At 34.0% G+C, this 26926-nt stretch overlaps 2 long non-coding RNA genes across 2 annotated transcripts; one reads left to right on the top strand and one right to left on the bottom strand.

The window, feature by feature from the left end:
* The first annotated feature begins 2570 nt into the window (after nucleotides 1-2570).
* Nucleotides 2571-6283, top strand: LOC143049044 (uncharacterized). The gene is made up of 3 exons (XR_012970024.1): nucleotides 2571-2948; nucleotides 3628-3691; nucleotides 5062-6283. It is a non-coding gene; the product is annotated as an uncharacterized LOC143049044 (long non-coding RNA).
* An 11814-nt stretch (nucleotides 6284-18097) lies between these two features.
* LOC143049034 (uncharacterized) lies at nucleotides 18098-21958 on the bottom strand. Its single transcript, XR_012970017.1, has 3 exons — nucleotides 21581-21958; nucleotides 20838-20901; nucleotides 18098-19468 (listed from the first exon to the last, which is right to left on the bottom strand). It is a non-coding gene; the product is annotated as an uncharacterized LOC143049034 (long non-coding RNA).
* Nucleotides 21959-26926: the final 4968 nt, after the last annotated feature.

The following is a 26926-nucleotide window of genomic DNA, read 5'->3' as shown; positions in this document are numbered from 1 at the left end:
ATTTTATATAATACATGTAACACCCCTTTCAGAATCCAGGAAACGCCCCTAAAGGTAAGAATAGATTTGAACTGTGCAGTTATCTGAGGTAGTTAATGCACACCTTAGTTGTGCATTATTAAGATTATAGCACAGTAAGAACAAATAGATTTTACCCGTGTCATGTTTTAAAGAACTATAGACTACTTTCTAAAACACATGACACTGGTGTTGGTTATATTCGTTAGCGTGTAAAATTTGCGTAGTTTTCGTATTATAATTAGGTCATGCATGATTTTGAAATTAGTTTTTATTATTCAAGTAATCTATTTTACGAAAGCGTATTAGGGACATAGTAAAAAAATTGGCAGTGAACTTTTTTTCAAAGTCGATATTTTGACATTTCAAATCTCGAAATTTTAATTATAACTTGAAATTTTGACTTTTCAAATCTCGAAATTTTGACTTAAAACTTGAAAGTTTGACTTTCTAAAATCTTGAAATTTCGACTTTTTGAAAAGTCGAAATTTAGACTTTTTTCTAAAAAGTAGAAATTTCCACTTTACACTCAAAATTTAGACTTTTTTAAACTCTAAAGTCCCTAATACCCTTCCGTATATTTGAAATATTGGAACATTATATTTAAGAATAAAGAAACATTTAAAACAAGAAATATTCAACTTAAAACTAAAATGAGAAATACTCAATGTAAAACGAAAGTTCATATATATATATTCAATTTAAAATGAGAGTTCCTCTAAAGCACCTTGCGAATTATTGTAAAAGTTTCTGAAGTCACTTTTCTTCCGGTTATATATATAGAAAATAAATATCTAATTTAATTTTCAGACGTACAGGCAGCAGGACAATCGAGCTATGTGTTATTCAACAACATATCGGAAAATTGCGAACACGATATGGATTCCGTATGTTATGTGCGGATTTCTCATGCTCTATATAACATATTCTCCGATTAATCATATATTTCAACTTAAAAAAATCAAATCAGACAATATAACTGTTGAACAAAATACTACGCAAACCAAATATCCAATAGAAGATGTGATGGGAATTTTGAGTGCAAATGGAAAACAGCGTTTTCGAGACACTCAAGAAAAACTTGGATAAAAGCAATGCTTCGTATGCAACATATATTGCCATTTAAAATAACTTATAAATTTTTACTAGACGAGCCATCTTCTGAGTCAATTGCAGAAAATGCATTAAATCATGACATTGTATATCTGAATGTAACAAATCATGGACGAGCGGTAAAATTTGGAGAAAAGATGTACATATGGTGGAAATATGTTCATACAGTATATCCTGATGCTCTCCTTGGAGGTAGAATAGACGACGATGCATTTTTGTGTGTTCCACAGGTATTCTATAGACTAGATAGCATAAAGTCGAGTAATCTGTACTATGGCTGGAGGCATGGAAAATCATTACAAATAAATAGGGACAACAGAGTAGACGAAATGTTTCTGTTTTTAGGACGTGATCTTATGTCCAGTATTTCTAAAAGACATTACTGTGGTCTGGCTAAATGCAAAAATAAAGAGGACTTAATTGACTTAGACTTTGGGGATACTTCCCTTGCAGAATGGCTCTCTACATACAGTGATAAGGTTGTTTTTATTTCGGATAACAACAGAATAGTACATTTCGGTGAAATTTCTAACGCTATTAACAAAAAATATTTAAAACCTGGTTTTTGTCGCAAAGGGTTGGTTTTTCACAAATCGACGTATGTCATGATGGAACTTCTACAATTATACAACGACTTTGCATTTATGGAGAATAGCCAAGTTGTTGAACAACCCATTAAAAGTGATGTTTCCGAACGAACCATTAAATGAATAGACCGATGTGAACATTTTAATTCAATTTAATAAATGTTAGAGCCTAATGTATTACCTTTGTATAAAAATACAGTCAGACTCTGTTAGCAGTCATCCTTGCGATAAAACAGTATTCTAAAGGTTGAAAACTGAACGAACTGATATTATTCCACCTACTTTATAAGACAAGAAAGTATGTGTTAAAAGTCATATGAAACGAGTGACCGGTGAAAAATAATGTTTATCCTATTCTTGAATCAATGCATGTATATATCATAAACTTAGTCTTCTGTGCACGATTTTATCATTTTTTACGCAACCATATCGTATAATCGTCATTTTTTTCTTTCTCTTTCTGTTATGAATTGAAAATATGGCAGCTACTTTAATGTCGTGTTTAGAAGCCGAAGTTTACCGATTGACACCTTATAACAAATTGTGCCCCTCTTCTTGCCGACTTGTTTCTTTATTATTATGAGGCTGACTTCATACAGGAACTTCTTACGAAGAAAGATAAGAAGTTAGCGATATCCTTTAACTCTACTTTTCGCTATATAGATGATGTTCTTTCACTAAATAATTCAAAATTTGGTGACTATTTGGAACGCATCTATCTATGGAAGCGCATATGGTACACCCCTTGTAAAGTTATTTTGTTGCTAATAAGTCGGAATTATTAGTCAAGTTGTGTGTTATAAGCTGGAATCTTATCATCAAGTGGAAGTCAAGTTGTCGGAATGATGTAGAAAAATTGTTTTACAATGTCGACTTGCTGATATAAATATAATGGCATAGTAATAAGAAGCCGGCATGTTGAATTCAACTTGTTAATTGATTAAGTCGACAACTTGTTTATTTGATATTAAATCATCATGTTGAAGTCAACTTGTCGGAATGCTACAGAAAAAGTTTTAATTACAATGTCGACTTGCTAATATAAATGTAAATGACATAAAATAAGAAGTCGACTTGTTTATTAATTAAGTCAACTTGCTTATTTGATGTTAACTTTATTCGTTCTCACGGTCAGATTCCCACGGTCCGTATTTTACTTCCTGTGCTGACACATTAAAGATGGAGATCGACAGCAACAACATCAGCGGGAGCAGTGGAAACGAGTCATAAGTAAGTTTATATTTGTTTTCTTTGGAGACTTAGCGTTATATTTTAATATGAAGCAATACTGAACACAAAATGAAAAAGATCATAGGGAGAAAAACGTTATTGTTTGAATGAAAGGGCATTGAAAAGTTACAGTTTAACGTGACCTGTGATAAGATCTAGAGTAAGACGTCTGCTATTATTAAAGATATATTCTACTTAAAGGGTTTCACCCCTCTCCCCACCATCCCATCACAAGTACACTACCCGTTCTGTACGACTGTCAATGAAAAATGGAAAAAAACTGAATGGTCCCTCCCTTTCGCCTTTCAGAGTCCTTTGTAGATCAATCTCCATGACTCATTTAATTCATAACAGCTAAGCAAAAAAAAATTAGTAATCTAAACAAATAATTTGATTCACAACTAGCAGGGTGGATCTTGTCATTTATAAGGGTTGGGTATGGGGATCCTAGCCCACGATAAAGGGGAGTTCCAACTATATGTCCCCATTCAATTGCATTGATCTTCCAAATAAATGTAAAAAAGGGTTCCAACCCCTGACCCCCTGGATTCGCCACTAATGCCAGGTAGAAAAGCATGATGCGAAACGAAATATGTGTTCACTTTATTTTGATATTGACCGATTAGAAGATTTTGCTATTCATTAATCATTTCAATTGAAGAAATATCGTCTATGTCAGCTGCTTGGTCACCTGCCCGTCTAATAAATGGTCAAAGACTATGGAATCAAGCAATATTTTAAAGGTAATGTTGAAAGTAAAACAAAGAAATATGTTGCTGACATCGAACATCAAATCAACACACTTTGGCTTAAAAACAAACAAAATTTGTCAAAACTTTCTTGTATAGTTTTTATAATGTTTTTCTTCATTTAGACTAATCAGCTCCATCTTCGTGGAAAGTATGAAAAAGGTTTAATACTGTATTGTGATTTATTTTTTGTAAAAACTGCACCTTAAACGGCCAAAAATTACAAAAAATAAAGGATTACCAAAATAGGAAAAATGAGCACACATTTACACGGCTCTAGCGAAAAATATAGTGAACCATGATATAAAGTTTTCTTCATATTTTGTCTAGCATGCGCAGTAAAAGCGAGACATGTAGGTACGGTTTTACAGGCGACGGTGAATATATGGCGTTAACATTGCAACCAAGTTTGCTGTTCATGTCTTTATCTCGTGAAGCATAACGAGTAAGGTTCTTATATTTAGGATGCAGATTTCCTACATATTGTTCTTGCCAGTCAGTCATGTGCCATTTATCTTTGACCTATTTTAAATGCTTGAATGACCCTGAAGAACTCTAATAGTCAATTTTGCAACCGAGTTTACTGCTTAAGTCCATATCTCAAGAAATAGAAGTCTAAGGTTGATAATATTTGGCATTAACGTCTCCAACTACAAGGGGATGATAGTCTGAAGTGTAATTTTAGCTTTGACTTAGGTTGATGATATTAGACAAGGAGGTTCCCCACTACCAGGGGATGTCATTTTGATACCTGTAATTTGATCTTGGCCTTGTTTTTATGGTTGATTGACTTTGACAATATGCGACCAAATTTTATAAATTAGTCAATGATTGATAAAGAACTAGATATCATGTTTAAGGAGGCATGATGTTACAACAAATTTAGCAAAAATTGAAACATATTTTTTTCATAACAAATTTTATTCATTAGGTACACTATTCGTTGTTTCTTTAAGATATGGTACAAAAATCAACCAAACAAAATAAATTCGTTTAGGCATCAGATGACTTTTAAAATGTTTATTCGATTGCAATATGCTGGAAGAAGATATGTCCTCTTGTTTGAAAATGAAAACATGTTCAAATGTAAAAATATCATATGCTTATACCTGATACCTATAACGGGTAAATTTAAAAATGAAATATGTTATAAATATCACCATGAAGATTTATTTTGGATTGTCAAAACTTACTGTGTATTTTTCCATTTCGTATTCCATTAAATGTGAAGGCGCAGCGCATTTCCTAGTAGTTTTATAGTAAGCTGATGACGTCACAGTGAACACCCTATTTAGATATCAAGCCAATCGGATTTTTCATTTTATCATTACATCATACGTGTAATTTCTATCTTTATGTTTCAGTTACTCTGTTGTCTCCTTTGTGTTGCTGATCATGACGTTACAGGAATACCTTACCCAGGCGATGATGCTTCTGTGCCTGAACTAGTCCAATACTATCATCAATTATGCTACACGTCCCTTCAAATATGTGGATTTCTCTTGTTTGTTCACGGAACATTCATGAGTTGTTCCATGTTAAAAAGACTTAAGAGAAGATTAAATATCAGACGGCGTAACAACCAGTCGCCATTAACTACAGTTGTAAGGACAATCCTGGCTTTACACCGTAATGGCCTGTCTAATGTTGGATACAGGTATATGTGGAGGACTCTGAACATAGGCTTTGGACTTTGCGTCACACAATCAAGAGCAAGGCTTTGCTTAAGAACAATAGACCAACAGGGTGTACTTAACAGATCACATCGAGTTCTTCGAAGGAGAGTGTACTACAATAGAGGACCAAACTATCTGATTCATGTCGATGGTTACGATAAATTAAAACCCTACGGCATAGCTATACATGGGGCAATCGATGGATACTCTCGTAAACTTTTATGGTTGATAGCAAGTCCCTCCAACAATAACCCCAGATATGTCGGTTACTGGTATCTTAATTGGATCAAACAAAGAAAGATGCTTCCAAGGGTTGTTCGATCGGATGCAGGAACAGAAAACGTCATAATGAGGGATTTACAAAGATCGTTGCGACATAATCAAAACGATGAAATGTCGGGACAAAATTCTTTTCTCGTCGGCAGATCTGTTGCAAATCAAAGAATAGAAAGGCTTTGGGGTACACTAAAAACGAGTTTCACCCAGTTTTGGAGAAACCGTTTCCAGGATTTCCAAGACACTGGACTTCTTAATGTATCGTGTCCAGTACATAAAGAATGTGTTCGATTTTGTTTCCTCTCCGTTATCCAACATCAATTGGACATGTTTGCTGAGAACTGGAACTCACATAGAATAAGAAGACAACGTGCTGAAGTTGTAACACCAAGTGGTATTCCAAATATGTTATACTATCAGCCAGAGATCTTTGGTGGAAGAGACTGTTCATTTCCTTTACCATGTAACTTACAAACAATTGACAATCTCATAGAGGAATATACAGAGAACTTTCCAGAGCATGGCTGTAGCAATGAATTTATTAACATTGTCGAGTTGCTTACTGGAAACAGACGAGATCAGTTTCCCATCATCACATCATACGATGACGCAGAGCTATTGTTTCGGACATTGATTGCTGTCTTACCGAATTGAACATTTGCTATACATTTTTTATACAATAATGATTTTGCATAAACATTTTTTTAGAAATTAATTATATATATAATATAAGTAGGTTTGATATTTGGTTTTACCATACAAGAATTAAATCAAACAAAATTACTAGGAGTTACTATATACTGTTTCTTGGTCAAGATTTTTTGTTGTTGATTATGGTAAATATAAAAGAAAATACTCTCTACGCCTAGTGCAGCATGATACGATCACATTTATCAAGGGAACAAACAGTAGGGCAAGTGTTGACACAAAGCTCATGCCTGATTTGTAACGCCTGGTCTCTGCACAAAAAAGTTTGCCAATGGGATATGATATTCCTATGTTGATCGCATTCGTTTGAATGGTTTTGTTTCTACTTTCTTGTACTCAAGGATCTAGTTTAATGACAAACTTTTTGCGCCAATACTTTAGGATATGAAACAAAAGACTATTAAGAGGCTGTATCGCTCACATCAACCGTGGCTACATAAGCCAGCCCAATTTAGACCCCGATATAATATGTATGTTCCCCGTTATTGCCCATCAAGGATGGATATAGCACTGCTTGAAAAGTGTTCATACAAAAACAAATGTTATCAAATTTGGTCTCAGTAGTTTTGTTTAAGATCTTTGATCCCCCTGGCCCTCAGCTCAGGGTCCAATGTTAAACTATGTTGTTAGTAATTCCTGCAATCTTGGGTTATAGTCTTGAACCTACCAGACATAGTTTGCCTGTGCATTTTAAAAGATCATTGTGACCAAGTTTCATTGTAATTTGCACTGTACTTTTAGAAAATATCTTTCAATAAATTTCGCCATATGGTATAATCTCAACTACGTTCGTCACTGGCAATCAAGTTGGATTGTACCCTGTCCTGCCGAACACAATTTTGCTAGAAGGCCATCCAATGATAAGTTTTGCTTCAATTTGCTTAGTAGTTTCTAAGAAGAAGATCTTTCTATGCATTTCCAAATAAGATGCACTTACACTACGTTTTCCGCGGGCGGCCATCTACGATTGGAGACATACCTGACAGATATATTTATTGTAAGGATTTACTAGTAGTTTGTTTGCAATTAGTTCTATAAATTCTGTGTAAAAATGTGCTCCGTAGAGCGTAGCAAGTAACGACCGTATAAAGGGTACATTCGGGTAAGTGTTGACACAAAGTAAATGTAGACATATTAAATTGCTAGACTCCATCCAATTCAATCGCCCCGAAAGGGCCAATCACATCTCTAGACCCGATTTGGGCCTCTTGTTTGTTGGAAACGATAAACAAAAAACTTAAAAAATTAAGTAAAACACAATGTATGAAATCTACAAAATAAAAATATAAATCTATAAAGTATACACATGTCGAACAACATTTTTCGTTTCATCAAGTTGAAGCATTTTCAGTCTAGATCCTTTTTGGTACTCTTCTTTTTCAAAACCGCCAACAAATTACATAATCCATTAAAATACCTTCATATGATTTCTGTTCCAAACATCTTCATCAAAATCGGACAAAAAAAAATTGATTTCCAATTTGTTCTTGGTTCACCCCTTTTGGCCTTGTGTTTCTCAAAAACGGTAAATTCAACATCAAATATTTAAAACTATCTCCTACAGGGTCCAATGTGAAATCGTTGTTCCCCTCGGAGGCCTTGGATCAAACCAAAACCGGCCGGAAACAATTTGCAAAGGGAACTAGGTTTTGTTCCAATTGGTTGTTTTGAGCAACTGTTTAACTATGTTCCCGCTATGCCAGATCGTTTAAAAAGAATCAATACAAGAACCAATGTAAACAAGTTTGGTTCCAATTGACCTATAATTGTTAATGTTTGTGTCATTTTGGTCTTTTGTGGATAGTTGTCTCATTGGCAATCATACCACATCTTCTTTTTTATAAGTAAGTTCAGAGAAGATATTTGAATGCATTTCATACAAGTGAGGCAGTTAGTAGATAGATATAGGAAGATGTGGTGTGAGTGCCAATGAGACAACTCTCCATCCAAATAACAATTTAAAAATTAAACCATTATAGGTTAAAGTACGGCCTTCAACACGGAGCCTTGGCTCACACCGAACAACAAGCTATAAAGGGCCCCAAAATTACTAGTGTAAAACCATTCAAACGGGAAAACCAACGGTCTAATCTATATAAACAAAACGAGAAACACGTATATATTACATAAACAAACGACAACTACTGTACATCAGATTCCTGACTTAGGACAGGTGCAAACATTTGCAGCGAGTTTCTGATTTAGGTCTGGCATATCTGGAAAGTAGGATGAAAACAATTTTAAAACTAGATCATCATTGCTGAGTGTTATCCATGCCCGCCGTCATTTTACACCAAATTTATGAAATTTTGGAAGTCTTTTCGAATATTCTCTAGAAAATCTTCAATGGGTTTTTAAATTTTTATTGTAAATATACACACTGCAGGTTAATATTCATAGATCAGTAAAAAAAATATATTGTACTCTTGCATCCAATCACGGCGTTTCTAAGTTGACTTCCTTCATCTGCCTTGGGTACACAAAAGGCCAACCTAATGTTGGGGAAATGTAATATATTGTAGTACCGGTTTCCCTTTAAATGATAATTTAATTTTTTTTTTTTTTTTTTTTTTTTTTTACAAAACTTTGGAATTTGCCCAACAAATTTTGCATGCAGTATCACAATAATAATGATTTGTCCTCTGAAACGTCAAATATTACTTTTGAATCATATATTTTCTTGTTTTCCAAAAACAAATGCGTTAAATTTCCATCTTAGAAACTGCCAACTTTAAGTTTGAGAGTTTTACTCGAGGATGGTATTAAATTTATGTCTTCATCAGTCCAATGATCCTTGATTATGTGTGCATCGAAAATTTTAATAAAAAGAGTCAATAAATAACAAAATGATTTTGGTTTTGGGATTTAAAGGTGACTACTAACACCGTAAATTGAGGTGTATACCCAATTAAAAGTGCTAAAATACAAAAATGTGATCACAAAACTTTTTATGAACAGAAAGAAATTTAAATCTATATACTAGTCTATCATTTAAAACAATTTGCAGCCGTGTTTTATTCCGAAACTGTTATATTATAAAAAAGAAGATGTGGTATGATTGCGAATGAGGCAACTATAAATATCCACAAAAATGACCCAAACATTAACAACTATAGGTCATCGTACGGCCTTCAACAATGAGCAAAGCCCATACCGCATAGTCAGCTATAAAAGGCCACGATAAGACCGGTAAAACAATTCAAACGAGAAAACTAACGGCCTTATTTATGTAAAAAAAAATGAACATTAAGCTGTTAACTAAGCGTCTCTTTTGAGATCAGTTGCAGTACTGTAATTTCAATTATATAAAGAGGCACAGCCTGGACACTGTGTTATGTCTGGACGACCTGATCACTATAAGGCATCAGCCACATTTTGTAGCTGGGTCCTAATAAACCAATACATAACTGAACATACAAAATGCGTTTACAAAGAAAGATACAAGAATAACAGATACTAATAACATCTGTTTCATTGTTAATTTTGACTCAATCAGTGCCCAGATGAAGTATAAAGTCAAGTATATTCAACTTTTTAAAATGAATACTTGAATGTTTTGATAACCCAAGTCAAAGTGGACAGCAGTTTATTAGCATTCACAGTTCTAACTAATGACAGCAGTTCATTAGCATTCACAGTTGACAAATTCAAGGCAATGGCTAGTTTGCATAATAGGCATTTCATAGCAGTTTATTTAGCCTTCACAATTATTAGCAGGTTTTTGTGACGAAAATTTTAAATGAGATACATGTACCCCAAAAAACTGATGTCAGCACTGAATATTCATGAGAACTGGTATACTAACAGCTATCAATAATGCATATTCATACAAAGTGCTAAGTTGATTTTCTAAGCTGAACATCAGAGAAACAGATTTCACCACTAATAACTCGTGTATTACAATATTTCTCCATTCTCCACAGTAAAATTTAAAAAAACTAAGAAAGCCTAGCACTTAAAATATTGAAAATTAACTGTCTCCAGTGGAGAAATATTGCAACACACTTGTTGCAGTGGTGAAACAATATTAATTCTCTTTCTCTTTTGGATTTAAAAAAAAAAAATAATACACGTAATAATAATGTTATGTAATATGTAAAACATTGTATTATGTTTCCAAAATTATGTTTCCAATTTTGGAAACAAACTTCAGTAACATACATCAACTTCATTAAAAGAGGGACGAAAGATACCAGAGGGACAGTCAAACTCATAAAATGGATTGTTTGGTCAATATTAACCATAACCAATCGGCTATTTGCAGCCTATGTTTACCTAATACTCCCTCCCCGTGTTTCAAGTCTTGAATAATGAATATGATGTATTTTTGTTTTTTAACAAAATCATATTAAAATAGTCGTATCTTCATTTTCAAATAACATCTTGCACTGCAAGTATATGATATTAGTTTATTACATTCCTGCCAACATCAACTATTCTATTTGAATAAACCAGTATCCCCCCTTTTTGGGCTGTCTGTGTGATTTCTGTTTTCCCCTACAAATTTATGTCAGAATATACACATGCATTAACTGTAACTTCAACTTACTGTACTGTGGGTTTGTGAATGCATTCCATTTAGCCTAAATTATAATTTATAATTGACAAAAATAGTTTTTCACTAACAAGAATTTACACACAGTTTGGAGCCAAAAATGCACATTTGATCATTCAAATGAAGGTTTACTTTCAAGCTGAAAACACAAGTCAGGTCCAAGTATTTTTATAACAAAGATTAAAATCCAATCAGCTATCTAACTGCTATGGAACTGCTGTCATAACTGTTGTCCAATTGACAACACTTTAAAAGGTACCATGACTGCTAAGAAATGGTCAAATTAGACAGTTTTTTCAAACTGGTATTATATGGAATGCTAAGAACAGCTAAAATAATGCCAAAAATATGAAGAACTGGTAAATAACAGCTATTAGCTAACGATAGCAGTTCAGTTTGACTTGGTAAATTCATAGTTTGGGTGGAATTAATAAAGTGATGACTTCACCGAATATTAATCACATTTTTCTCAGCAACTACCCATCTTTGAATCCTGATGGACAATTCATTATGTATTAATGCCATACCCTGGGTGCAATCAGAGAGCAATTAAACATTCACTTCCTCTTTATCGTGGACTTCATTTTATATGGCCTCAAACAGTTTTTGTGGTTGCATATTGGTATGGCATGAATTGTGAGATCTGTTCCTTCCTATGCCAATTAGAACCAAACTCTATCACAAGTATTCACGGATGGCGTCCTTTAAAAAATGTGTCTGGTAGGTTCAATCTATAAGATTACTGCCAGCATGGAACATAGTTAAACATTGGACCATAAGGAAAGTCTTTGAAACTACTTGCCAAATTGTAACCAAACATGGTCAAAATGGGTATCCAGAAGGTTCGGGTCCGATCCAAGATGGTTAACAACATGCCACAGATCTTAATTGAACATTTGAACTTAAAAGGGAAACACAATCTAAGATAGCTGAAAGTATTTGGCCAATAAGGATCAAAATTGATCATGGTGGTCCTTGGAATGTAACCTTTGTATGCAGTTAAGCTGCTTTATGCAAGCACCCTGGATTTGTGTTCTACCCAATAAATGCTGAAATACTTGCCATTGTTCTTATCTAGCTGGTAACTTTGCTATTTATAACTTAAAGGATAGTTTTTTCATACTTTTCGTTCTGGATTACAAAAGATATGACCAGAAAAACCTTAAATGATCGATTTTCCCAAAAGTTTTGAAGTTGCACGTAGGAAGTAGAGCACATTAGGATTCCTTATGTTGTTTATAATCCCCCGAGTCGAAACAGTCGAGATCCCCACCTTTAAATTAAACCATATATATTCATGATTGAGAACTAATCAAATGAAATATAGGGAGAGTCCTTAGGGTCACCCTACAAACTCCTGTTTGATAACTTAGAAACAGAAATTTATATCCAAAATTTTCCACTTTATTTCATCTGGATTATAAGTCTGCTAGTCACTGATGTTTCAAATAATACTTCCTCAACCATATATATCCATGTATTGGACAACATAACAAATCAAATGAAATATACTAGGATCATCCCACCCCTCCTGTTTGAAAACTTGATAACGATTGAGATCCCCACCCCAAACCATATATATGCATGTATGGGACAAGATACAAAAACATTAAATGAAATATTAGGGCAGTCCCTAGGGTCACCCCATCCCCTCTTGTGTGTGTTTTGAGAACTTGTAAAAGATTGAAAAACCAACTCCTAAACTAAATCATATTCATTCCTGTTTGTCATTTCAAAAAGATTGAATGACATACAATGTCAATCTCATAGGCGTCACATATGCATGTCTTTCTATGTTGTGATGTTATGCTATTGTTTCTGTAAAAGGGAGAAGGTTTGGATCCATTAAAACGTTTAATCCCGCTGCAAATGTTTGCACCTGTCCTAAGTCAGGAATCTGATGTACAGTAGTTGCCGTTTGTTTATGTAATTTATACGTGTTTCTCGTTTCTCGTTTTTTTTATAGGTTAGGCCGTTGGTTTTCCCGTTTGAATGGTTTAACACTAGTAATTTTGGGGCCCTTTATAGCTTGTTGTTTGGTGTGAGCCAAGGATCCGTGTTGAAGGCCGTACATTGACCTATACTGATTTACTTTTTTGAAATTGTTATTTGGATGGAGCGTTGTCTCATTAGCAGTCACACCATATCGTCCTATATCTATGTCACTTTGATAGACCTAACCAACGTGTACTAGATCTTGCCCAATTTTCGGTGACCATAGGAATGAATAATTATTGAAGTTTTGTTTGAAAGACTTCATAACAGCATTATGTAACAATATTTTTTTTTGATAATTGTAAAATTTTATTGATGGAAAATAATTAGTAGGTTTAAAGAATTTCCCTTAATTATAATTTGAATTATTACTGGTCCTATAAAAATTTGCATTTTCATATGGCTAATTATAAAGAAAACATATCTTTCAAGCCCAAGAATGTTTGACCAACTGTTTTTATAATTACCTGCCATTTTATTCCAAACTCAGACATCATAAACTTGGGGTGAAGGTGGGGGACATTAACATTTACTATGGACAGGTTAGTCAGACCTCACCTTTGATCCTTGTAGTAGTAAACATTTGTCTGATTTGTGTCTCATAACTTTTGTACTGTTGAACACAAACTCAGTTTTCTTTCCAGGGAAGCAAGTCCATTCATACTTTTACAAGCTCTTACTAAAGGCAACTTGAACTACTAACAGTCAACTTATACCAACGTTAACTATCAACTAGAAGAACTACAATCATTGCAAACTTGTACCACTGCAGACTCATTACCATGAAAAAAATATACTTGATATATGCGATGCTTTTAAAACTTTGACAAAATATGAATTATTTGCCTTAATGATTAATTCATTAAATGAACATAAATGTACAATATATGACTGTCTAATGTTTGTTCATTTTAAAAAAATCTTTAAAAAAATTGAAGCAACATTGCCACAGTTTTTATAATTATGTTTGGCTTGGTTTTTGGTTAACTGCCTACAGCGCTTACGGTGCTTTGATTAAATTATGTCAGCAGTTTATGGTACCATCCAAGATTACCGCAAGAGGGAAACATTAAAACATTCGACCCTATAGGAAACATTCAAAGATATTTTCCAAGATGACCAACAGCTGTTAACAGAGTTTAACATTTAAACCTATGGTAAAACTTTCACAATTGTTTCCCTCTGGAACTAAATGGTCAATTAGAAGCATACTTGGTCTCAACGACTCTTAAATTGTACCCTTTGAAAATTGTGTTCGACAGGTCAAGGTCCGTTCCAGTACATATCATACATCATGGAACTTAGTTTAACAATGGACCTTTAATAAGGAAAAATACTTCAAAGATCTTTTCTGAAACTTAGTCACAATGGTCCTTGGATCACTTGCTTTAAAATGTTAGTCCAGTAAGTTCGTTTCTAAACAAAAATTGTTGACAACATACATGTAACATATCAAAACATAACAGGACCTTAACATTGAAGAATCTTTTCCTCTGAAATTACTTGGCCAATGGGGTTATTGAGTGCAAACAATACATTTTCTTTTAAGATAGGGTTGTTGTATATCAAATGAAAGGTCATGATATGAACATATGAAATATCAAATTCCCGACCTCCAAAAATAAGTTGAATAGGGTTATTAAGTGCAAAAATCAAACTTTCTAGAACATGGAGTTGTCGCATATAAAATGAAAGCTCATATACTGTATGTTACATATATCATACTTCCGATCTAAAAAAAATTAGGCGGATGAGACCATTAAGTGTTATAAGCGAAAAGTTTTAGAAGGTATGCTTGTCGTATATCAAACGAAAGGTCGTACAAAGTACATTACGAAAACATCACTTTAACAGGAAAGACCTTTCAATTGTTTTACAAACAATTTAGATACTAGTTCTAGTTTGTAAACTGATGTAATAGAAATGACTGATGCCAAATGTGATGCGCTAAAATATATCTAAGTGAATGAAAACCAAAAACTGAAAACAATATATAATTTAATTAACAAAGTACAACTTTTATTATCACATTCCAAAGGTAATCAGAAATGGAGCATTCAATATCTTCAAACTCGTACTTAGAAAGCATGTAGCAAATGCACTAATGTACTATGGAGGCATGTAGCAAATGCACTAACCTAAATTCTGTTTTGAGAGCTTGGCTTTCCTTGGTTGGACTGAATATCAATCCTTAGAGAATTCAAGATAATAATCTAAAACAAGAGGCTGGCTGTCACAACGACAGCAAACCGGATTTATTATCATTTATTTTTGTCCTGCCAATATCACAAGAACCATAACTGATGGACGGTGAAAGTGAAAATTGTCAGTATCAAATTTGACCTCCACTTCGTCATCAGTATCAACATATTAAAATTTGAAAAGCTTAGATGCAACCACTTGAATGGAAATGCCATTTCACATTCTTTCAAGAACCATAACTCCTAAACGGTAAAAGTCAAAATCGCCATTATTGAACTTGACCTTCATTTTGTCATCAATAATAACATATTAAAATTTGGGAAGATTTGGTAGAACAGTTCATGTGTAAATGCATGGACACGACTGGAAACTTCAATATTCTATCTTTCAAGAACCATAACTCCTGAACAGTAAAAGTCAAAATCGCCATTATTGAACTTGACCTTCATTTAGTTGTCAGTAACAACATATTAAAATTTTAAAAGCTTTGGTTGAACTGTTCATGAGTTAATGCACGGACACGACTGGAAACTCCATTTTTCCATCATTTAAGAACCATAACTCCTGAACGGTAAAAGTCAAATTCGCCATTATTGAACTTGACCTTCATTTAGTTATTAGTATTTTAAAAGCTTTGGTTGAACGGTTCATGAGTTAATGCACGGACAACATTTGATTGCCGCCCGCCCGGTCGCCGTACATCCCCAATCAATAACCGACATTTTTGTCCCTAAAATCCGGTTAACGAGTTCTATAAAATATATAAGTTTCTCAAAGGTTTTGCGACGGTGCAAATATTAAACTTTACAATATAAATAGATATCCTTTACCAATGAATTCAAATAGCAAAAGCTATGCTATTTAACAAATATATAGCGAATAAGCTTCATCTAAATCATCAAATAAAGAAATATGAAATTTATAGTTTTAAACAAGGGAAATAATGATGACATAATAAATTTTGTTTATATAGATTAGACCGTTGGTTTTCCCGTTTGAATGGTTTTACACTAGTAATTTTGGGGCCCTTTATAGCTTGTTGTTCGGTGTGAGCCAAGGCTCCGTGTTGAAGGCCGTACTTTAACCTATAATGGTTTAATTTTTAAATTGTTATTTGGATGGAGAGTTGTCTCATTGGCACTCACACCACATCTTCCTATATCTATCTACTAACTGCCTCACTTGTATGAAATGCATTCAAATATCTTCTCTGAACTTACTTATAAAAAAGAAGATGTGGTATGATTGCCAATGAGACAACTATCCACAAAAGACCAAAATGACACAAACATTAACAATTATAGGTCAATTGGAACCAAACTTGTTTACATTGGTTCTTGTATTGATTCTTTTTAAACGATCTGGCATAGCGGGAACATAGTTAAACAGTTGCTCAAAACAACCAATTGGAACAAAACCTAGTTCCCTTTGCAAATTGTTTCCGGCCGGTTTTGGTTTGATCCAAGGCCTCCGAGGGGAACAACGATTTCACATTGGACCCTGTAGGAGATAGTTTTAAATATTTGATGTTGAATTTACCGTTTTTGAGAAACACAAGCCAAAAGGGGTGAACCAAGAACAAATTGGAAATCAATTTTTTTTTGTCCGATTTTGATGAAGATGTTTGGAACAGAAATCATATGAAGGTATTTTAATGGATTATGTAATTTGTTGGCGGTTTTGAAAAAGAAGAGTACCAAAAAGGATCTAGACTGAAAATGCTTCAACTTGATGAAACGAAAAATGTTGTTCGACATGTGTATACTTTATAGATTTATATTTTTATTTTGTAGATTTCATACATTGTGTTTTACTTAATTTTTTAAGTTTTTTGTTTATCGTTTCCAACAAACAAGAGGCCCAAATCGGGTCTAGAGATGTGATTGGCCCTTTCGGGGCGATTGAATTGGATGGAGTCTAGCAATTTAATATGTCTACATTTACTTTGTGTCAACACTTACCCGAATGTACCCTTTATACGGTCGTTACTTGCTACGCTCTACAGAGCACATTTTTACACAGAATTTATAGAACTAATTGCAAACAAACTACTAGTAAATCCTTACAATAAATATATCTGTCAGGTATGTCTCCAATCGTAGATGGCCGCCCGCGGAAAACGTAGTGTAAGTGCATCTTATTTGGAAATGCATAGAAAGATCTTCTTCTTAGAAACTACTAAGCAAATTGAAGCAAAACTTATCATTGGATGGCCTTCTAGCAAAATTGTGTTCGGCAGGACAGGGTACAATCCAACTTGATTGCCAGTGACGAACGTAGTTGAGATTATACCATATGGCGAAATTTATTGAAAGATATTTTCTAAAAGTACAGTGCAAATTACAATGAAACTTGGTCACAATGATCTTTTAAAATGCACAGGCAAACTATGTCTGGTAGGTTCAAGACTATAACCCAAGATTGCAGGAATTACTAACAACATAGTTTAACATTGGACCCTGAGCTGAGGGCCAGGGGGATCAAAGATCTTAAACAAAACTACTGAGACCAAATTTGATAACATTTGTTTTTGTATGAACACTTTTCAAGCAGTGCTATATCCATCCTTGATGGGCAATAACGGGGAACATACATATTATATCGGGGTCTAAATTGGGCTGGCTTATGTAGCCACGGTTGATGTGAGCGATACAGCCTCTTAATAGTCTTTTGTTTCATATCCTAAAGTATTGGCGCAAAAAGTTTGTCATTAAACTAGATCCTTGAGTACAAGAAAGTAGAAACAAAACCATTCAAACGAATGCGATCAACATAGGAATATCATATCCCATTGGCAAACTTTTTTGTGCAGAGACCAGGCGTTACAAATCAGGCATGAGCTTTGTGTCAACACTTGCCCTACTGTTTGTTCCCTTGATAAATGTGATCGTATCATGCTGCACTAGGCGTAGAGAGTATTTTCTTTTATATTTACCATAATCAACAACAAAAAATCTAGACCAAGAAACAGTATATAGTAACTCCTAGTAATTTTGTTTGATTTAATTCTTGTATGGTAAAACCAAATATCAAACCTACTTATATTATATATATAATTAATTTCTAAAAAAATGTTTATGCAAAATCATTATTGTATAAAAAATGTATAGCAAATGTTCAATTCGGTAAGGCAGCAATCAATGTCCGAAACAATAGCTCTGCGTCATCGTATGATGTGATGATGGGAAACTGATCTCGTCTGTTTCCAGTAAGCAACTCGACAATGTTAATAAATTCATTGCTACAGCCATGCTCTGGAAAGTTCTCTGTATATTCCTCTATGAGATTGTCAATTGTTTGTAAGTTACATGGTAAAGGAAATGAACAGTCTCTTCCACCAAAGATCTCTGGCTGATAGTATAACATATTTGGAATACCACTTGGTGTTACAACTTCAGCACGTTGTCTTCTTATTCTATGTGAGTTCCAGTTCTCAGCAAACATGTCCAATTGATGTTGGATAACGGAGAGGAAACAAAATCGAACACATTCTTTATGTACTGGACACGATACATTAAGAAGTCCAGTGTCTTGGAAATCCTGGAAACGGTTTCTCCAAAACTGGGTGAAACTCGTTTTTAGTGTACCCCAAAGCCTTTCTATTCTTTGATTTGCAACAGATCTGCCGACGAGAAAAGAATTTTGTCCCGACATTTCATCGTTTTGATTATGTCGCAACGATCTTTGTAAATCCCTCATTATGACGTTTTCTGTTCCTGCATCCGATCGAACAACCCTTGGAAGCATCTTTCTTTGTTTGATCCAATTAAGATACCAGTAACCGACATATCTGGGGTTATTGTTGGAGGGACTTGCTATCAACCATAAAAGTTTACGAGAGTATCCATCGATTGCCCCATGTATAGCTATGCCGTAGGGTTTTAATTTATCGTAACCATCGACATGAATCAGATAGTTTGGTCCTCTATTGTAGTACACTCTCCTTCGAAGAACTCGATGTGATCTGTTAAGTACACCCTGTTGGTCTATTGTTCTTAAGCAAAGCCTTGCTCTTGATTGTGTGACGCAAAGTCCAAAGCCTATGTTCAGAGTCCTCCACATATACCTGTATCCAACATTAGACAGGCCATTACGGTGTAAAGCCAGGATTGTCCTTACAACTGTAGTTAATGGCGACTGGTTGTTACGCCGTCTGATATTTAATCTTCTCTTAAGTCTTTTTAACATGGAACAACTCATGAATGTTCCGTGAACAAACAAGAGAAATCCACATATTTGAAGGGACGTGTAGCATAATTGATGATAGTATTGGACTAGTTCAGGCACAGAAGCATCATCGCCTGGGTAAGGTATTCCTGTAACGTCATGATCAGCAACACAAAGGAGACAACAGAGTAACTGAAACATAAAGATAGAAATTACACGTATGATGTAATGATAAAATGAAAAATCCGATTGGCTTGATATCTAAATAGGGTGTTCACTGTGACGTCATCAGCTTACTATAAAACTACTAGGAAATGCGCTGCGCCTTCACATTTAATGGAATACGAAATGGAAAAATACACAGTAAGTTTTGACAATCCAAAATAAATCTTCATGGCGATATTTATAACATATTTCATTTTTAAATTTACCCGTTACAGGTATCAGGTATAAGCATATGATATTTTTACATTTGAACATGTTTTCATTTTCAAACAAGAGGACATATCTTCTTCCAGCATATTGCAATCGAATAAACATTTAAAAGTCATCTGATGCCTAAACGAATTTATTTTGTTTGGTTGATTTTTGTACCATATCTTAAAGAAACAACGAATAGTGTACCTAATGAATAAAATTTGTTATGAAAAAAATATGTTTCAATTTTTGCTAAATTTGTTGTAACATCATGTCTCCTTAAACATGATATCTAGTTCTTTATCAATCATTGACTAATTTATAAAATTTGGTCGCATATTGTCAAAGTCAATCAACCATAAAAACAAGGCCAAGATCAAATTACAGGTATCAAAATGACATCCCCTGGTAGTGGGGAACCTCCTTGTCTAATATCATCAACCTAAGTCAAAGCTAAAATTACACTTCAGACTATCATCCCCTTGTAGTTGGAGACGTTAATGCCAAATATTATCAACCTTAGACTTCTATTTCTTGAGATATGGACTTAAGCAGTAAACTCGGTTGCAAAATTGACTATTAGAGTTCTTCAGGGTCATTCAAGCATTTAAAATAGGTCAAAGATAAATGGCACATGACTGACTGGCAAGAACAATATGTAGGAAATCTGCATCCTAAATATAAGAACCTTACTCGTTATGCTTCACGAGATAAAGACATGAACAGCAAACTTGGTTGCAATGTTAACGCCATATATTCACCGTCGCCTGTAAAACCGTACCTACATGTCTCGCTTTTACTGCGCATGCTAGACAAAATATGAAGAAAACTTTATATCATGGTTCACTATATTTTTCGCTAGAGCCGTGTAAATGTGTGCTCATTTTTCCTATTTTGGTAATCCTTTATTTTTTGTAATTTTTGGCCGTTTAAGGTGCAGTTTTTACAAAAAATAAATCACAATACAGTATTAAACCTTTTTCATACTTTCCACGAAGATGGAGCTGATTAGTCTAAATGAAGAAAAACATTATAAAAACTATACAAGAAAGTTTTGACAAATTTTGTTTGTTTTTAAGCCAAAGTGTGTTGATTTGATGTTCGATGTCAGCAACATATTTCTTTGTTTTACTTTCAACATTACCTTTAAAATATTGCTTGATTCCATAGTCTTTGACCATTTATTAGACGGGCAGGTGACCAAGCAGCTGAAATAGACGATATTTCTTCAATTGAAATGATTAATGAATAGCAAAATCTTCTAATCGGTCAATATCAAAATAAAGTGAACACATATTTCGTTTCGCATCATGCTTTTCTACCTGGCATTAGTGGCGAATCCAGGGGGTCAGGGGTTGGAACCCTTTTTTACATTTATTTGGAAGATCAATGCAATTGAATGGGGACATATAGTTGGAACTCCCCTTTATCGTGGGCTAGGATCCCCATACCCAACCCTTATAAATGACAAGATCCACCCTGCTAGTTGTGAATCAAATTATTTGTTTAGATTACTAATTTTTTTTTGCTTAGCTGTTATGAATTAAATGAGTCATGGAGATTGATCTACAAAGGACTCTGAAAGGCGAAAGGGAGGGACCATTCAGTTTTTTTCCATTTTTCATTGACAGTCGTACAGAACGGGTAGTGTACTTGTGATGGGATGGTGGGGAGAGGGGTGAAACCCTTTAAGTAGAATATATCTTTAATAATAGCAGACGTCTTACTCTAGATCTTATCACAGGTCACGTTAAACTGTAACTTTTCAATGCCCTTTCATTCAAACAATAACGTTTTTCTCCCTATGATCTTTTTCATTTTGTGTTCAGTATTGCTTCATATTAAAATATAACGCTAAGTCTCCAAAGAAAACAAATATAAACTTACTTATGACTCGTTTCCACTGCTCCCGCTGATGTTGTTGCTGTCGATCTCCATCTTTAATGTGTCAGCACAGGAAGTAAAATACGGACCGTGGGAATCTGACCGTGAGAACGAATAAAGTTAACATCAAATAAGCAAGTTGACTTAATTAATAAACAAGTCGACTTCTTATTTTATGTCATTTACATTTATATTAGCAAGTCGACATTGTAATTAAAACTTTTTCTGTAGCATTCCGACAAGTTGACTTCAACATGATGATTTAATATCAAATAAACAAGTTGTCGACTTAATCAATTAACAAGTTGAATTCAACATGCCGGCTTCTTATTACTATGCCATTATATTTATATCAGCAAGTCGACATTGTAAAACAATTTTTCTACATCATTCCGACAACTTGACTTCCACTTGATGATAAGATTCCAGCTTATAACACACAACTTGACTAATAATTCCGACTTATTAGCAACAAAATAACTTTACAAGGGGTGTACCATATGCGCTTCCATATCTATCCCATCGAACTAGAGATAAAGGATACTACAGATACAGTTTAAGTCGGCCTCATATCTTGACTTACATCTAGAAATTGACAATGAGGGTCGGTTTAAAACAAAACTTTACGACAAAAGAGATTATTTCAGCTTTCCAATTGTGAACTATCCATTTCTAAGTATAGCAACATTCCAGCAGCACCTGCATACGGGGTATATGTCTCCCAATTGATACGATATTCCCGAGCTTGCATTTCCTATCATGATTTACTTGATAGAGGGTTGCTGCTCACAAGGAAGCATTAAACCAAGAGTTCCAAATGGTAAAGTTGAAATCATCCCTTTTTAAATTTTACGGACGCCATCACGAGTTGGTTGACCGTTATGGAATAACCGTTTCACAAATGATATCGAATATGTTCCTTACGTCGTAACTACAATCCCCTTCTCTTTGTGACCTACCGAATTAGACTATTTACCAGATTTGTTATTACATAAGCAACACGACGGGTGCCATATGTGGAGCAGGATCTGCTTACTCTTCCGGAGCACCTGAGATCACCCCTATTTTTGGTGGGGTTCGTGTTGCTTATTCTTTAGTTTTCTATGTTGTGTCATGTGTACCATTGTTTGTCTGTTTTGTCTTTTTCATTTTTAGCCATATTTTCGATTTATGAGTTTGACTGTCCCTCTGGTATCTTTCGTCCATCTTTTATAGTAAACAACAACAATTCAACGTAGATATTGAGCACGTATTTAACATGTACAATCAGATAATGATATGTTTTCGTATGAGGTTTTACACTATTATTTTTGGGGGGCCCTTTATAGCTTGCTGTTTGGTGTTAACCAAGGCTCCGTGTTGAAGACCGTACCTTGACCTACAATGATTTACTTTTATAAATTGTGACTTGGATGGAGAGTTGTCTCATTGGCACTCATACCACATCTTCCTATATCTATATAATATTACGGAAATGTAAAATCAAACATTATATATAATGGTAAGAATTCAGAATTATTTGCTTGTGAAAATAAGTTTGGTTTTTTTTAGAATGAAATTCAAAACAGTGTGGCTGTGGCCATTGATTGACACATTAAATTCATCCATTGACTGGGACAATTTACGTGAACGTTTGTCTGTAACGACCACTGTTCACGACGTACCTACGATAGACATTTAAACTGTGGGGTCACCAAAGGTTTCTTAACGCCTTTAATTATAAAATAATTCGAAAAATTAATCAGGAATAACCTTTATGTTTTGATTTATATAATTGATATAAATCAAAACATCGTGTTATTTCTGATTAATTCTTCGAATTACTTTATTAAGGTGTTGAGAACCTTTGGTGACCCCATAGTTTAAGTGTCTTTAAAAAGTACATAGTGAGCCGTGGTCGTTACATACAAACGTTCACCTAAATTGTCCCAGTCAATGGATGAATTTAATTTGTCAATCAATGGTCACAGCCACACTGTTTTGAATTTCATTCTAAAGTGTAAGTAAACCTGTCGGACTCAGAGTAAAAGTAATGTTCTTGTACCAAATATCATCTTGACATTAAGTTTACAGAGCGAGGATCACGTTTCATAACATGACTGTTTCTTTCTTTCTTGATATGGACCAGAGTCATCAACTGTCAATACAATAAAGAAATTGAATATTTTAAGGGCATACGATACAGTTACAGGGGACGTCAAACTGTGACATATCGGGAAAAGATGCATTTTTCGACTGATTTTTTTCATTCAAACTGATTTAATTTGAAAACGAGTGCATGGACCCCTATTTTTTAAATTGACATTTTGTTTCATTTTGCATGGAGATTAATATGTGGACCAAGTTTTATAAAACTGTAAATAGTGCATTTTTTTTTTTTTAATTTTGATAAATATACAGCAAAAAATGACGTTTTTTTCTCAATTCATGACCATTTGAAAAATATGTGTTATTTCTGAATAAAAAATGCATAAATTTTTATGATACTTATAAAATGCAGAAATTACAAATTATTTAACAAAAAACAATTTGTCTTTATCTTTTTAAACAAAAAAGTTATGGCTTTCTTTCGAAAGAGAAAATACGGCCACAAATCCGAATTTTGAGCAAATATACAAAATTTCGACCTTATTTAACTCAAAAAGTAGCACATGAAGGTATACTTTGTATTACATATTTGATTTAATCAGGTAAAAAATAGCCTATATGCAAATTTTCATCAACTTGTAAATACAGGATCAAAACTGTATCGTATGTATGCCCTAATAATTAATACTATAGGGTTATTGCATGGATATTGGGAAATATTGTCCCGAGTAGAATTTTATATGGCACGAGCTTGCGGGTGCAATATATGTTCTACGAGGGACAATATTCATGCAATAAACCTTTTATTGTATAGCAATATATTATATTTGAAAATTAAATTGGTTTAAACTAAGAATTTGTTGTTGTTGACATCATGATTTTTTAAGATTTATTGCACGCTAAATTTTGGTTACTTTCTGTGGGAAATATTATATTGCTATGCAATCAAAACAATTATTATACGCTTAAGTTGTTTGTGTGGCAAGATGAAATTTTCAAGGTTTCTAAATAAATGACAGGTATGCATGCAGTTTAAAATTAAGATCACTGAATTTGGTTATGATACAAAAAAAAAAAAAAAAGACAAAATACTTCAACCCTACAGTATGTGTGACGTAAGAAATAAATGTCATGGTTTGATTGTGAATGTATTCATTCCCTTCATAAGACTTTTTTTCATATATTTTAATATCAATATGTATGAACTGCAACCTGTAAACCGCAACCCACAACCCGCAAAATAGCACTTCCCGAGTCTTGCCTGTGTATACTGTTAGTATGTTTATGGGGCCAACTATTGCTGTCTGTCGTAAATCATGGATAGATACCCCATTGGAAAGTCCACCGTGTAACTTATCTTGTGATTTACGAAGATAGACTCTACGTGACATACATTCCTCTTCTATAAGTATCTAATTCTTCTGTTGAACATTTATAAATGTTTACAAATAAGTAAAATCAGTCAAATGTACAAAAAACTAGAACAAGAAAAATATTAAGGAAAAATATGAATTTCATAAAATATATTAATGACATGGTTTTTGAAAAAATGTTGAAAAAAATGATTATAATCGAAATCTGTTGTGGTGAAAGTTTAAGACAATTACATGTATAACGATATTTTATTTCCGGCAAAATCTATCCCGCCGGTCGTAACTCTTATCAAAATCTATCCCGCCGGTCGTAACTCTTATCAAAATCTATCCCGCCGGTCGTAACTCTTATCAATATCTATCCCGCCGGTCGTAACTCTTATCAATATCTATCCCGCCGGTCGTAACTCTTATCAAAATCTATCCCGCCGGTCGTAACTCTTATCAAAATCTATCCCGCCGGTCGTAACTCTTATCAAAATCTATCCCGCCGGTCGTAACTCTTATCAAAATCTATCCCGCCGGTCGTAACTCTTATCAAAATCTATCCCGCCGGTCGTAACTCTTATCAAAATCTATCCCGCCGGTCGTAACTCTTATCAAAATCTATCCCGCCGGTCGTAACTCTTATCAATATCTATCCCGTCGGTCGTAACTCTTATCAAAATCTATCCCGCCGGTCGTAACTCTTATCAAAATCTATCCCGCCGGTCGTAACTTTTATCAAAATCTATCCCGCCGGTCGTAACTTTTATCAAAATCTATCCCGCCGGTCGTAACTCTTATCAAAATCTATCCCGCCGGTCGTAACTCTTATCATCTAGATTGAACAAACAGAAGTGAAAATTATTCGGGAACTTAAACTGAACTTCGCACGTATTCGATAAAGACAAATCGACTAAAGAATGGAATCGTTCGATATAATTTTTAATGTCATGTTACTCTGTCCTACAAGCGCTTTGTAAAATCTATCAATTACTTGTATTTACAATAGAAATAAACTGTTATTTTATAATATTAGTAATTTCAATCTATATATGCCAGCGTTCCAAGTTTGTTGTTACAATTAGATTTTAAAATTTGACTTTTGTAAAGAATGTTTGAAACTGATAAATCTACGAACCGTAACTCTATTGATCAAATGCCATTAATTTACCCTGTGTACCATTAAGTATATGTTATAACAAAGGTCGTCTGGAAAGTTCCAATACATTATTTATAGATAGATGGAATTTATACATAATTTTAATCTGAAATAATTGGAATTTTAAACAAAATCATAATAAATGTATAATGTGTTTGAGTGAGGCCAACGAAATTCCTTGATGCCTTCAATTGTTAATTATTAAAACCCCGGGGTTATTTTGACCAGATTGATTTTAAAATTGTATAAGTATAGAATAATACTGAAAAAAAAAATCTAATTTTGTGAGAGCGTCAGACAATTAAATATAATTATGACCCATTTAAACATGTTTTGTGAAAGACTGCGATTTTCCTACCCAAATGACATTAAATTAAGCCCTTGCTTTTATTCATTTGTCCCATTAAATGACATAGATTTTATAATGTTTGATTTGAGGGACTTGTATAATAATTACTTGATATATGCAATCATTAATCGTAATTATTTTGATATCACAAAGGAGAACAGACATGTGCCTCATCAAACAAATTCTCGTACAGACGAAAACATGGTAGTAAAAAAGAAATACAAATTAACAAATAAACTAGATCAAAAGTCATAAGTCCGAAATACCAAATACAGAAAATGCCGACACAGAGGCTCCAAATCGCCCCAAACTGAGACAAAACACCAATACCTCGATCAGGTGCATTAACCAGTGGTCCGAGACCACAATTGTCGTCCCTTGATTTTCGTTGTTCG

Source organism: Mytilus galloprovincialis, chromosome 1 (genome assembly GCF_965363235.1).
Source record: "Mytilus galloprovincialis chromosome 1, xbMytGall1.hap1.1, whole genome shotgun sequence".
Classification (NCBI taxonomy): Eukaryota; Metazoa; Mollusca; class Bivalvia; order Mytilida; family Mytilidae; genus Mytilus; species Mytilus galloprovincialis.
Note: the sequence above shows the minus strand (reverse complement) of the source record. Positions and strands in the feature narration are given on the sequence as shown.